A 14,509-nucleotide genomic window follows, 5' to 3' on the forward strand; every position below is an offset into this window, starting at 1 on the left:
CTTTATGTTTCTCTCCAATTTCTTTCCTCTATGCTTTTATATGGGATATATCTCCAGGACAATAATTTGCTCCCCGTCTTCTGATGAACTGTACCAGATGGGTTTCATGATGCTACTAACAAACAATCATTGCTACAAGAATGCTAGAGATATTTAGCTTAGCAAGCATTTGAAAATCACCCTTCAAATGCTTTTGGGTTAAAATATGTGCAGAGTTTAAACTGACCTGCTTAATACTGTCTGATTATCTCATTTATTTATATGCATTTTGATCATGAATGTCACTATATATAATTTGGAGAAAGGCAGGATATCCATCTAAAATGCATAAATAACAAAGAGCTCTCTGATACTATTCTTGTTTTCTAAGAAAAGAAAAGAAAAGAAAAGAAAAGAGAAAAGAAAAGAAAAGAAAAGAAAATCCTTCTGAAATGTGTTTTCTTTTGTATCCTTCTTCATAGATACTGATTCTCACTGGTGCTACTCTATCTATGCTGCATCTTGCTTTCTCTGCCAGAGAGCAGCTTCAGCAAGAAACCAAGAACAGAAGATTATACACAGGTTCAGTGATATATATTAAACTGGCAGAGCACAGAATGGAACAGAGGTTGAATTCAAACTCAAGAAGACGTTACCACACACACATACAAACACATACATCTCTAATGATAATGTTACCAAGTCATTGTTTAACAACATGCCATAAGTGCAAAACAAAAACTAAAAGTAGGAGCAAAACAAATAAATGAAGCACACTTTCTCATCCACACACATACTACACACCAAATCGCAAAACATACAGGGCCTATAAAGGGCGTTATCAAGGAATGAAACATCTGTATACTGTTCATGTTTATGTCCGAATTCTTCCCCCCTCCCTTTTTAACCATAAACCACCATAGCTATTTCAGGAATGTTGTTGTTGGGTTAGTGCAACCCCCCCCCCCCCCCCAGGTTATGTTTTAAATCATTTTAAACAGTTTTGGTTCAATGGTGTTTTAATGAGACCTAATTATTTCCATTCTTTTTACATTATTGGTCAGTTGTAATCTATCCTGTGAGAATGGTGAGATTATAATAAATGATCAACAAACAGGTTTTACAGAAAAAGAAAAGTAGTTGACAATTAACAATAATTGTAATTAATTTTAAATGTTTTTTAATGTTTAATATTTATTTATATCTTATTTCTGGATGTTATTATGCTTTGTGTGATTTTTGTTTTGCATTTTATGTTAAATGTGTTTTGATTTGTATTGTATTATATTTATACATGGTGTATTTGCAATGTGGAACTGAAGTGGCCAAGCTGTAAGCTGCTCTGAGTCCCCTTCAGGGTGAGAAGAATGGGGTAGAAATACAGTAAGTAAGTAAGTAAATAAATAAATAAATAAATAAGCCTATCTTTACAAAAATCAAGACATTTTGCCCAAGAGAAAATATATAGGTTTTTTTTCCCTCATGTGGTATTTTTGATTGAATTTTCTGGACAGCCATGGGAGATTAATAAAGGGTAGAAGATGATGGCTGGAATTCTACTTGAAGTACTTAGTTACATGACTAGTCATGGCTTTTATATGTGTTATTCAGTTACATTAAGTAGCATCTTCCATCCCAACTCCTCCAAACCTGAATTAACAGGAAGCAGCCACTGTGAGCCACAGAGGTCTGTTCTCCTGTCAAACAGGACACAGTAGACCAGGCCTACATAACTTGGCAGTAGAAAGAGGCCAAAATTAAATAGGCTAAACATATTTGTGAGAGAGCATCTTTTCCTCAAAGCAAGCAGCCAAGCAAATTAGCTTCCATTTCCCCACCTCTCTTCAGTGTGGTGGAGAGTTGCAGATCCAGAAACGTTTACACTTTTTCCTTTGGCCCCAAAGCACTTTAGAACGGTATTATTGCATTTTAGTTTAAGTGCCCCCCCCCCCCACATGCCATCCCCTCCACCAACTTGGTGATCCACTTTATCCTACTTTATTTTTAACTGATTTATATTTTAACTGAGTTTTATGGTTTAATGTATTGTTTTGTTTAAAGTAACTATTTTGTATAAATACTGTTTTTACTGTGTTTTAATTGCAATATGTTTTAACTGATCTACTTGTTCTGTATCTTTGGGCCTGTGTCCCATGTAGCCGCCCCAAGTCCCTGCTGGCAGATGGTGGCGGGGTAGAAAAATAAAGTTCCATACCTCACAACCTCTGAGGATGCCTGCCATAGATGTGGGCGAAACTTCAGGAGAGAATACTTCTGGAACATGGCCACATAGCCCGAAAGACATACAACAACCCTGTGATCCCGACCATGAAAGCCTTCGACAACACATTAAAATAAAGTTACTTACTTACTTACTTACATGGGTTGCCCCTGCCTTTTCCTTCTCCTAAGGAAGAAACTGCCAACTATGTGCTGTTTATTTCTCTCGTTTATGAAGGAGAAACATAGCTTTGCCATGGAGATCCCATAACAACTTCATGGTGAAACTACTTTTGAGGGAAATGAATGGCACAGGGTTGGCAGTTTTTCCCTCTGTAGGAGAAGGAGATGACAGAGGCAACCCAGAGGCAAAGAAAAAAAGAGCAGTGTAGCTCTGCATTGTTCCTTCACGAGCAAATTGTGTGGAGTTGGCAGTTTTGCCAACAGATGAGAAGGAGGCAACAGAGGCAAACAGAAAGGAAGAGCAGCAGAGGCAAGAACATCAGGTCTTCCTATTTACTGCCTATGTCACAGATTAGTTGGTAATTTTGGTGCATCTAGAAAGGAAACATGTAGAGGTAAAACACTTGGGGGAGGAATTGGTGGCTTCTGATTGCTCCTTTGCTGCAGTGTTCAGAGCCTCTGCAGGCTTCTCCCAATTCTTGTGAGGGCTACATGTGGCCTCTGGGCCACATGTTGTGCAGGCCTGCAGTTGACTGACATTTCCACAGAGATTTCAGCAATCTCCAATGGGACAGGGGAAAGACTGAACAGAGTTATGTGTCCCACTTTTTGCAGTTGGATTTCTACTACATTCCCAAAACTATACGTAGGAGAACACACACATATTACACAAGTGAATTATAAAGCTAGCATAGAGCATTTGCCAAAAAGAAAATAAAAAAGGCACAAGTATTGGATTTTGCAAACTTGTTAAGGAAACATGAAGAGGAGTGAGGAAATATGTGCTTCTGGAGAGTTTCAAATGTAGATCTTACTTTTTGTATAGATGTCATTTGTAATCCCTGAAGGTTAGCACATACATTTAGACTAGAAACAGCTTCTTCTGTAAGCTTAAGCTATCTGCCATGCAGGAGAAAAACATTATATGTTAAATTTAAAGGCTGTGGTAAAGAGATCACAAAGCAAGGTATATTACAATAAAACTGTGATAATGTAACATTAAATATTTGACATAAATCCAGCTAAATGAAGCCATTTAGAGGCAAACACTAGATATTAGGTATGGCATTGTGCCATTATCTCAATTTTCTTTGTGTGTAGCAGCAGGTATTCAGAGATATCCAAACAGTCAAATAGTTATTGGTACATATACAATAAATTACTGTAAGTGTTGCTTTAGTTTTTCACTTCATGCAGAGCTTGGCTTATATCTTTAGTTATGTGATTGATGCCACACACACAAAAGCTTTGCAACAAAGAACAGTTCAAGTTATATGTCCTTTGTCACATGTCAGTAATATTTGATATCTGTCATGATGTATTGACATAAAAGATATATGGGCAAGCAGATGATCTTCATGCTATACTAAGTTTCCTACCATGTTGTAGAATGAGAGCTAATCAAAAGTCCTGGAGCTAGAAATGGCACCCATTGAGAATCACCAAGCTCTTTTGAGCAGATTTCTCAATTGTGATCTCTCCTAGATATTTTGGACTACAAGTCACAAAAGCTCTTGATGATCTAATGTGATGGGAATTGAAGCCCAAAGCTTTTAGAAGTTGGTTTGTCACAGATATTTCATTCAACAGACTCCCCACACTCCCAGTTTTTAAAATCTCATTGGAGAAGATAACACATAGGTAACGGGCTTTGTTGTATGATTGATTTTGAAATTAATTCTTTGTATAGTTGGCCCGAAGATCACTGCAGATGCAGACTGCAGCCAGGAAATCAGAAGACGTCTACTTCTTGGGAGGAGAGCAATGGCCAACCTTGACAAAATAGTGAAGAGCAGAGACATCACACTGGCAACGAAGGTCCGCATAGTCAAAGCAATAGTATTCCCCATAGTAACCTATGGACGCGAGAGCTGGACCATAAGGAAGGCTGAGCGAAGGAAGATAGACGCTTTTGAACTCTGGTGCTGGAGGAAAATCCTGAGAGTGCCTTGGACCGCAAGAAGATCCAACCAGTCCATCCTCCAGTAAATAATGCCCGACTGCTCACTGGAGGGAAGGATATTAGAGGCAAAGTTGAAGTATTTTGGCCACATCATGAGAAGACAGGAAAGCTTGGAGAAGATCATGATGCTGGGGAAAATGGAAGGAAAAAGGAAGAGAGGCCCACCAAGGGCGAGATGGATGGACGGTATCCTTGAAGTGACTGGCTCATCCTTGAAGGAACTGGGGGCAGCAACGGCCGACAGGGAGCTCTGGCGTGGACTGGTCCATGCGGTCACCAAGAGTCGAAAACGACTGAAAGAGTGAGACGACGACGGTAGTTGGCCCTCCACATTTGTGAATTTTATTTTATTCCCATTTAATTATTTGAGGAATTTATTATTGCCGCCTTTATAGGAATTTGCATCTTCTCCAGTGCAACTCTATGGTTAGCCTTTGTTGGAAATTAACCATAAAGTTGAACACCTAGGAAGAACACTTCTCTGAGTGTTTATAGGTTCTCCAGTGCAGTTTTATGGTTCTTCACCATCTGACTGAAGTTGGTTTTAGAGTTTGTGATGCAAGTCCTAGAAATTCCTAGGGAGGTGTTTTCTCAGGTTAGAATAAGGTTTCATTGTTTGCATTTTTTCGCTGTTGCCCAAGTCCTGCATCGCTAGCCCCAACAAATGTGAATAGATGCCTGTAATTAATGTTGTATGTTAGAGAACATTTACACATAATGTATGACTTATTAAACAGATCCTGAAATGTGGGTCATCAACACAAAGGAAAAGCATTTACTATCATGGTGGAATACAGTTACGTATATCATCTGTGCAGTCACAGATGAAGTTTGAACCTCCAGATAGTTTTCAGCTGCCAGTAACTCCAGTCAGAATGACCATGTTAAAAGATCATGGAAGCTGAAATCCCCAAAGACTCAAAGTTCCTTATCCCCATTTTATTCAATGCATAACCTTTATCCAATGTCTTTGTCAATATTTTCCCAGTGGATCTTCTGAATGTGGAGAAAATTAAGGGGTAGATGTCTGAGTCAGCCCTAATTTCTCCTACTCATCGGACTGAAGTGAACGCTCTTTGTTTTAATCCTAGTTAGTTCTTTGCACCTCTGAAGCAGTTCAGTCTGTCCTTCCTTCCTTCCTTCCTTCCTTCCTTCCTTCCTTCCTTCCTTCCTTCCTTCCTTCCTTCCTTCCATCCATCCATCCATCCTTCCTGTTCCAAGACTGTAGTACCAGAGAAACTAAAAGAAATTTTGTTTCCCTATGAATTGAGTCATTATTTTAACACTTCATCAGCTCTTCTTCCAGTCAGCTGCCAAGTCAAATTCAAAATATTATCTTTGAATATAATTTAATTACCAAAGATATAGTGCATGTTCTACATAAGCATAATGGGAGACCACATCTATCCAGGGACATCGATCCAAACAATACAAATTAGATAGATTATGATTAAAACTCATGACAAATATTAACATTTAAAACATCTTAATTTCTTGCATTGTGGTTTTGTCAACAAAATTTCTATGTTCTATTTATTTACTACTATTATAAATTATGAGAATAAAAAAGGCATCGTTTATATAACAGAGACACCCACTTGTTGCTCAAGGATGGTTTCCATAATACAGCAAAATCAAGCCAACATTCATATAATACAATCAGCTCATTTACGCCTGATTTTTCTACTTTCAGGTTTCATCCATTTTCTCTTTGCAAAAGTCATTCAAATTGATGAATTTTTATGAGGATCTGGCAGGAGCTAAAAATCAGAAATATGAAATGAAACAGACACCATGCAGCCCTCCCTCCATAGTTCTGCAAGCTCTTTCTTAGCCTGACCTACTTACCAATTTAAAAGATTAAATCCCACAAAGGAAATATTGAATGATCAGAAAGACTAGGCTGACCTTATGGAGGTTAATTTGCTTGTTTTATGTGGTCTGAATAAATTCAAGCACTTGAAATGACACATATCTAACCCCAACAATGAATTTGGCTTATAAAAAGTTCTTTATGAAATTATTAAGAACATCATGTGAAACTTCATGTGAAAAGAATCCCTTAATCAGCTAATATATAATGGTCAGATAGAATGTTATTACTGAAGGTGAAAACATAACAAAAGGAATGCATACACATTACAGGAACGTCATGAATTCTCAGTTACTTTTATGATGCAACTCAAAACTGGTGGCTGTCTCTAATGTCATGGTAGATTCTCATGAGACCACATCACATGTTATTCACAGCAATGGGATAAAGAAGTGAAGTTGGAGTGATCTACCACAAATTCATTCTTCTATTGAGATACTATCTGTAGCAGTCTCCATCATTTGTGTGTATTGACTGTTGAAATAAGATGGGATTCATTTACTGTATACCAACCTGCTTGAGCTGCTAGAGGTGATCCCAGATATGCTGTTGATTCCACTTCCAAATCCTTATGTCCTGGTAGAATATTTGGTCATCTGGCTCCTGGAAGTTATGCACCCTGTGATCTAAAAAAAAAAAAAAGCACAGAGTTGAGAGACTTTCAAGGTTTAATCCATTTCCTCAATTGCAAATAATAATTGATTAGGGTTTGCTATATTTTTTTAAGATAAGGTTTTACAGCAGGTTGTGGTATCACAATACCACACAACAAAACATCATTATATGTATCTTTTCTAACTTTGATAACGTACAACAGGATTGTTACAGGATAATGTGTCTATTCAACCAACACAGAATAATTCTTTTCCAATTATTATGGTCCTCTGCTGGGATATTTGGCATACACAGTAGAGTCTCACTTATCCAACATAAACGGGCCAGCAGAATGTTGGATAAGCGAATATGTTGAATAATAAGGCGGGTGTAACGAAGTGTGATTTTTTATTTATAGATGCCATGTTTAACTGTGTTTTAAAAAGGGTTAATATTTCAGTTACTCAGCACTCAGAGTTGGTTGCCATGGAGAAGGGGGCGGAGCCAACTGGGTTAGCTGAAGAGAGAGCAGAATTTGGAGGAAAACTCAGTCAGTCAGTGTGTGGTCAGAGAACCCACAGGGAAGGTTGATTTTAGTCTGGGCTCTGTTGAAGCTCAGGGAAGGCTGATCCTAAGTTAGGGGATCAGGGATAAAATAAGTTTGGTGACTTATTTTAGGTAGTCTGTGCCCTGATAAGGTAGAGGGATCTGATTCTCAGCTGAGAGAATCAGGGTGGCTCAAATGGTTGGTTTTTGAGTCAATTCTAAAATAAGTTTGGTGACTTATTTTAAGGTAGTCTGTCTCCTAACTAGGAACAGATATTCTGTGATTGAAAATCACCGAGTGACTGCAGTTTTAGGCAGTGGAGGAAGAAGTGACATTTTAGGAAGTTTGATTCACCTCATTCTAGCTTTGCAAATGTTAAGCAAAGTGCCTCTAAGTGAGAATTGTAACTATTAAGCTTGTGCCTGAATAAACGTGTTATTGTTCTTTTCCTTCAAACATCTCAGTCTCTGTCATATATACACACATCAAGAATAAAGAAGAAGAAGAAAGAAAAACCAAGATTTAAAAGTCTCCTCTCTAAGTAGCCAGTGGCTAAATCTTCCAGTAGTGGTGGCAAGAGTTGATAATCCCCTTAACATTTGGTGGCAACATTATAAGACCTCTATAATTTGGTGGCAGTTTTTAAATAAAAACATCTTTATATTGGTGGCAGCAGATATATAATATAAATATAATTAATTAATAGAAACTCCTCCACATCTCCGAAATCGGTGTCAGAGATGGGATTTTTGGAAGGATTTCTCCCCCTTCTTGACATCTCCACAAATTGGTGGCAGTGGTGGGATCTAAAAGGTTTCCCCCCCTGCCTGAAAGAACCTCAGCCGGTCATAGATTTCCACAGAGGGATTAAGGAAAAGCCTATTAAACATCAAATTAGGTTATGATTCTACAAATTAAGCACCAAAACATCATGTTATAAAACAAATTTGACAGAAAAAGTAGTTCAATACACAGTAATGCTATGTAGTAATTACTGTATTTACAAATTTAGCACCAAAATATCACGATGTATTGAAAACATTGACTACAAAAATGCGTTGGATAATCCAGAACGTTGGATAAGCAAGTGTTCGATAAATGAGACTCTACTGTATGTGGATTAAAGGGGCACAATTTTTCACCTTTTTAAACATTGGTCTATGAGAATTCTCCAAATTTTGTTCTGCCTCTGTACTTTTTAACATATGCATGTAACTGGTTGAGGATATCATCTGGATCTTGGGGTTCAGAGTCATAGTTATATCAGTGATACACAGCTTTGTCTCTATGAGTAAATATTCAAAATGACCAGAAGATCAAAATAAGTTGAGCTATGCTTTGGAAAATCTTATAAGCTCTTAGGAATTTCAAGTTAAACATAGGGTGTTCCTGCCCATGTCCTCAAATCTTGACACATTCCTCCAATAAGGATAACAGTTATCTTTACCACTGAGGTTCATTTCATAGCACTTTCTAAGGAGAGTTCTACCTATTGAATATTTCTTATGTGGGGAAGGGGAAGAAATTTTCATTTTGTTCAGTTTCTGGAGAATTTCCCAACATGTACACATTTCTTGATGTTTGAATGTAAAAAGAAATGAGATTTTAAAAGTTCAACTGTGGTAGAAAATGAAACTAATCCATTTCCCCATCTGTAATGGGTATAGTAGTACTTTATCAATACTTGAAGAACGACAGGATCTCTAACTCTTTGTGTACTCTCAGCTCATTCCAATCAGAACATGGATCTCCTTTAAGACTTTTTTTTCCCAATGCACAACATAGCACTGTTGAAGTCTTTGGCTTGAAACAGTTTACAGTAAACTCAGTTAACCATAATTCAAACAACCAGAACTCTTTAAAAAAAAACCCAGCAAAAAACCTGAAGAAATAATACTGCATTCAAAAGCCCGTTTTTATAATATAGTAAAACTGTGTTACATTAATTAAAAGTTTGTCTTTATTTGACTTTGTTTGCTTTTAATTGCTGTATTTCAATATCAAGTCATTACAGAGTTTATAGCATAGCATAGTATGGGTCTATTTTTAATACTATTTCTCAAGCAATCAGAAATTACATTTATCTGGCATCTACCAATTCTTATGGGTGCTGGTTAAATGAAAGTCAACTGTACAATGAACTGGCAAAGAGACTAGTATTCCTGCTCTCCATCCATGGTTGCACATCAGAGCTGCATACCATAAAGGAAGTCCTCACAAATGGAGCAGCTTCCTTCCCATACAGAGGAGGCTCTCAAATTGTTACTGCTAGTAAGGCAGATCCAGTAGAATCTGTGGGGTGAATGCCATACAGGGCTTATTTTTCACTTTTCAGAAATACAGGAATGTGGATAGATTCTGCATGCAGTTTCTTAAGACTTTAATGACAACACAGGATTCGAAAAACAAAAGGAAACAGATCCAGTAAGAAGCATGCTGATGTGCAGCATCTTAGTGATGTAGACTTCAATGACTCTAAATAAATAGATCACTCTGCAAGGAAGAAAAAGTGCATTCTAAGTTCTTACCCTATTAGTATAAATAGCACAAATCTATTGTCATGAACATAACCAATGAAAGATGTGGAAATAATGTCTTTATATTATTCAAATGAGGAAAATGTGTATACTTGGCTCATGAAACATAACAATATGCATCTTCGCCCATTTCCTATGCATATGCAGATAAATCTGTCCCCCATGTTGAGATATAGAACCTTGAAAAGTTTTTTTACTTGAGGAAACAATGGTGCTAAAATCCTTTTTACTACATAAATTCCTTCTCTGAGAGAGCTTATGATACGTTTGCAAAATACAGTCAGAATCATAATAATGGTTAGCAATACAGTAGAGTCTCACTTATCCAACACTCGCTTATCCAACGTTCTGGATTATCCAACGCTTTTTTGTAGTCAATGTTTTCAATATATCATGATATTTTGGTGCTAAATTCATAAATACAGTAATTACAACATAACATCACTGCGTATTGAACTGCTTTTTCTGTAAAATTTGTTGTAAAACATGATGTTTTGGTGCTTAATTTGTAAAATCATAACCTAATTTGATGTTTAATAGGCTTTTCCTTAATCCCTCCTTATTATCCAACATATTCGCTTATCCAACATTCTGCCAGCCCGTTTATGTTGGATAAGTGAGACTCTACTGTACTACAAAAAGAAAAAAAGGTCAAACACATATGATAGTTATTTTTAGACAGAGTAGTTCCGTTCCATTCACTACTTCCTTTGTCCAATCAACTATTTGCCCCAACCAGGAAAGATAGGTGTCCAGTGTACACATGGTGAAATACATCTCTCCCATTCATAATTTGAGGTTGGAGAAGTGTAAAGTATTCACTAATGCTTGACAACCAGGATCCAAAGTTACATCTACCTGAACTGTATCAATGGCAGTCTCTAAGGCAAAGCTCATCCAAGTGATTTTATCTGCAAAGCATCATGCAGATTATTCCCAGTGAGATGCCAAATGGTCTATATATTTTCTTCTCATTAATTGAAGAAAAACCTTGATCGCTTGAAGGAGCTACTTAGATGAATCTGACCAGATGCAATAAGAGGAGAAAAATCATGTCAGCATCACCATAGGTTGCTTCCTATGTGCTTTAGTCCATGTTTAATTGGATTTATGTTGACATTTCCAACAGTCACTCTAGTCAATGTCCTGGTTCCAGCACCAGCAGCATCTTGGTAAAACAGGAGGCAAATTTCATTCTATACCAAAGCAGGACACGCTCAAGAGCTCAAGCATTTACTGCTCTAGTCATTTTATTATAAAGTAATGCTACTTTAACTTTCTAGTTCCTGGCATCAGTTCAATCTGGCATGGGGAGCACTTTCCAGCCTAAAAGTATTGACTCACTGTCACACACTTGCTCCCGTAAGTGAAGAAAACACAACTAAAAGCAGCAGTGCTAGCTGAATGATACACTTGACTTCCATTATTTTCTTTGTAATGATTCCTAGGGAGCTACTTTTGCTTGCAGAATGTAGTGGAGTGTTGTTTTGCCAAAGGCGAGTGGTTCTTTTAGGATGTAGAAACAATAAACACACCAGTGGGTGAAAGATTTTAATACATTTATTGTTACAACAGGCAGTTCTTAAGATATAAGACAGCAATGATGGCACATACTCTATAAAACCAAGCTAAGTGAAATTACTTCTCTATTAGTTGCATGGAGCAACAGTGGTTACAACAGGTAACAACAGTGGTTATGCCCGAGGCTATCAATACCCTTGCTAGCTGTACTGGTCTGCACTGAGCTTCCAGCAACTGAATAGAGAATACATGACTATCCAAATGCTTTCTGTATCCTTGCTATATATCCTTTTCTGTGCAATTGTCACAGTGAGCAGAGTACAGGCTTGAGTCATATTCCAGAATGGCCATGAGGTCCTGCTTAGTCCCCAGTGGCTCACATATTGAACTGGGTAACCCCATCACTGTTATGGAAGGCTGAGTTGGTTGTGTCTGGAGGCCCTACTCTCAATGCTATAGCAAAGTGTCAGCAATTTTGAAAGTAGGGGAGAAAAGGACAGCAGAAGACTAGCAAGGCTAGGATAAGTCTTGCTTCTTGAACTCTGACGTGTATGGGAGAAATATGAGACCACTCATTGGCAGATATAATAGCAAGCTGATGATAAATGGGCTATCAAGAAACCTGCAGGAGATGCACAGGAGAGGGCAGACATTCCAGAATAGAGAGCTGCTATAATGGCTGTGCAGTTTGCTAAAGTAAGACACACCAACAGCAAATCATATTTAATCCATGCAAGGTGAAAGCCCTGATTACATCCAATACCTGAAATGCAAAAACCTGAAATGGTCATATGTGAAATGCTAGTGATGCAAAAGCATTGACTTAAGGAGAGGAAGGGAAGAAAGAGCAAGTAACTGACCTTAATCACTAACAAAATGATTATCCAGGATTCTTGGTATAACTCAGGGTGCTTCCAGATTACAGTTAAACCCACACAAAGGAGCAGGTTTAAGAAACCTGTTTCAGCACGGGTTTAAGTGCCCATCCCACCCCAAAAAAGGGCTTTCCCAGTGCGGTGACTACATACCTCACCAGTAACTACCGGGATGGTATCCATCAACCCTTCCCCCCAAAAAAACCCCCAAAAAACTCTTTAAAACTTACTAGGCCATCATTAGACCTCCCTGCATGCCTCCCGGGATGTACCAAAGATGTGTGAGGAGGCAGAAGGGAGCTATTTCACCCACCACCTCACTTCCTAGTGCATCATTGGTACAGGAGGCATGCAGGGTGTCCTAATGGTAGCCTAGTACGTTTATAACAGTTTTAGGGCTTTTGGGAAGGGGGTTGGTAAGTGATGGGTGACATCTCACATCTTTGGGCTCCAGGAGCCCAAAAGGTGCGAGATGGGTGTGAGGTATGACCACCGGGTAGTCCCAGGACTATCCGTAGTCTATTCCCACAGGACCCATAGCCCATTTGAACCGGGCCTTTCAAGAAGGCCTGGATCTAATGAGCTATCAAATTAATCCAGGATAACGCAGAGTTTTCCTGTTTTGTTTCAAATGAATTCACTTTTACTGGAGGACTCATTTGGATGCCTACGGTAAAAGTGTGAGAGCACACATATTTTGGGCCCTGTCTACCCTGTTTCCCCGAAAATAAGACATCCCCGAAAAATAAGACCTAGTAGAAGTTTTGCTGAATTGCTAAATATAAGGCCTCCCCTGAAAGTAAGACCTAGCAAAGTTTTTGTTTGGAAGCATGCCCAGCGCCTGCCAAACAGAACACCAGAGCATGCAGGATTGGTAAATATGCATACCAGTTGTACATGGAAATATTGGTAGTAACAAGAAATTCTTGATAGGATTCACAGTTTGTCTGATTATGCTGGTTTGTGATGACAATTATTGTACAGTATATAATAAATGTTCATTTTTTGTTCAACAATAAATGTGAATTCTTCTTCATGGAAAAATAAGACATCCCCTGAAAATAAGACCTAGCACATCTTTGGGAGCAAAAATTAATATAAGACACTGTCTTATTTTTGGGGAAACACAGTAGGTGGGCCCTCAGGCCACAAGATCATGGAAGGATTGTATAGAGAAATAATCTTTTTCTGACTATTCAAGAGCTCTGAGAAAGACAGATATTTCACACGTAAAGTCATATACTGCACAACTGAAATATTAAAATTTGTAGAATAAAAAAATATATAGTGTCAAATAGCCTCATTTTATCCAGCAAGTTAAAGAGGACAATATTGTAAGGACAGAGGCCTGGAGTGGAAAAGATGTTTAGTTATGAAAATGCACTTCAAACTTTATTATTTCTATAAATCCTTGACATGGTCATTGTTGTTCTTTATTCTATTATGCCACTCACTTTTAAGGTTCTACATCCTCCTTGTCTATCCTCACTGTTTGTTTTTCAACCTCCTCAACCAATCACTGACTCAAGACTTCATAATCTTGACCATAACAAAGTTCTTTGAAACCTTTCAAGCACTATTTGCAGTCAAAATCTCACAGAAACTAATGATTTTATTAATAGGATAATGCAATGGTGTTTGTCTCCCCCCCCCCACTTGCATTCTAGTTATCTATGTTCCTGTGATTTGATCATCCATCCATTATAAACCAAATTAATTCCAATTCCATACGCAATAGTGTCTTCCCATCATAAAATCTATATGAATATTTTTGGAAAGAAGAATTTGTCAGGTTTTTAATATATTTAATTTTATAAACCATGCTTAAAGTAATTGCTTTAATCTTTCACACTGGGCTGTGGTACAAGTAATTTGAGAAAAAGGAGACCATCTCAGCTTACACTTGTACACTTCATATTTCACCTTGCCAGTTTCAGTGGCTGTGGCTTGCCTTGGCAATGGATATCAGAATTTGCTGCTATTAAATCCTTGGGGTAATTCAAATGGAAAGGAAGAAAATGTGTCTATGATGTGTCTATTTTTTTAGAGGCAGTTTAGAGGTGTGAGAAAAAAGATATCAGGGAAGGTGATCTCTTTGAGACATATTATTTTCTAAATTATAACAAAAGATATTGGAATTTTCCTCCTGGTTGTCTAATGCTGATACTAAGTGGATGAAATCTTGTTCCCTTGTGGCTGTGGAAGATTCTCCTGGAA

This window comes from Anolis carolinensis, chromosome 5 (genome assembly GCF_035594765.1).
Source record: "Anolis carolinensis isolate JA03-04 chromosome 5, rAnoCar3.1.pri, whole genome shotgun sequence".
In the NCBI taxonomy this organism is placed as follows: Eukaryota; Metazoa; Chordata; class Lepidosauria; order Squamata; family Dactyloidae; genus Anolis; species Anolis carolinensis.